The 962-nt window shown below is 46.8% G+C and overlaps 1 pseudogene; it reads right to left on the bottom strand.

Moving 5' to 3' along the window:
* Nucleotides 1–466: 466 nt before the first annotated feature.
* Nucleotides 467–584, bottom strand: LOC124555051 (annotated as a pseudogene).
* Between the last annotated feature and the right edge of the window lie 378 nt (nt 585–962).

Here is a 962-nt window from a genome sequence, read left to right as displayed (position 1 = left end):
GCACACTGGACTCGCATTCGGGAGGACGACGGTTTAATCCCGCGTCCGGCCATCCTGATTTAGGTTTTCCGTGATTTCCATAAATCGCTCCAGGCAAATGCCGGGATGGTTCCTTTGAAAGGGCACGGCCGACTTTCTTCCCCGTCCTTCCCTAATCCGATGAGACCGATGACCCCGCTGTCTGGTCTCCTCCCCCCCCCCCCCAACAACAACTCAACCCCCATAGCTGTACTATGCTCTTGCGCTTAGAAGAATACAAAATAATTCTTATAGTTCCTGCCTTATCTGTGAAATAATAACTGATATCGTGTACCTCACACATGCCCAGTGTCTCTTGGGACAGACATTACCATGCACCATGCGAAACATAGTGTTCATTGGAAGTGTCATTTTCCGAGACCGGAGCCGATACTTCTCAATCAAGTAGCTTCTCAGTTTCCCTCACATGAGCTGAGTGCACCCCGCTTACCAACAGCGCTCGGCAGACCGGCTGGTCACCCATCCAAGTGCTAGCCCATGCCGACAGCGCTTAACTTCGGTGATCAGACGGGAACCGGTGTTATCACTGTGGCAAGGCCGTTGGCTCTAGAGTTTCAGTGATTGAAAATTTTACACAGCAAAAAATTTCAGTGGCTCTATTTCAGTTCTTCTTGTTGAGATTATATGTCCTAAAAACTTCGATTTATCTAAGTTTCCTACGTTTATGAATCGTAATACTTCCTCTATGGTAAACAAATGTTGTTGCCATGTCACTGTTGACACAAGGATACCATCAACATAATTCTCACTTTTCGTAATACTTCTTCTTCCAGCAATTGTTCTGATGCGCATATAAGCGCCAAAGCTGACACATTTAATCCGAATGGCAGCACTTTAATTGGGAGCACCGCCTATGAAAGAGAAATGCCGTGTATTTGCGACAGCTAGTCTCAAATTCCAGCTGCCAAAAGCTGCTCGTTACG

The sequence above is a fragment of the Schistocerca americana genome, chromosome 1 (genome assembly GCF_021461395.2).
Source record: "Schistocerca americana isolate TAMUIC-IGC-003095 chromosome 1, iqSchAmer2.1, whole genome shotgun sequence".
NCBI classification, from domain to species: Eukaryota; Metazoa; Arthropoda; class Insecta; order Orthoptera; family Acrididae; genus Schistocerca; species Schistocerca americana.
This window is presented reverse-complemented; position numbering and strand designations above follow the sequence as displayed.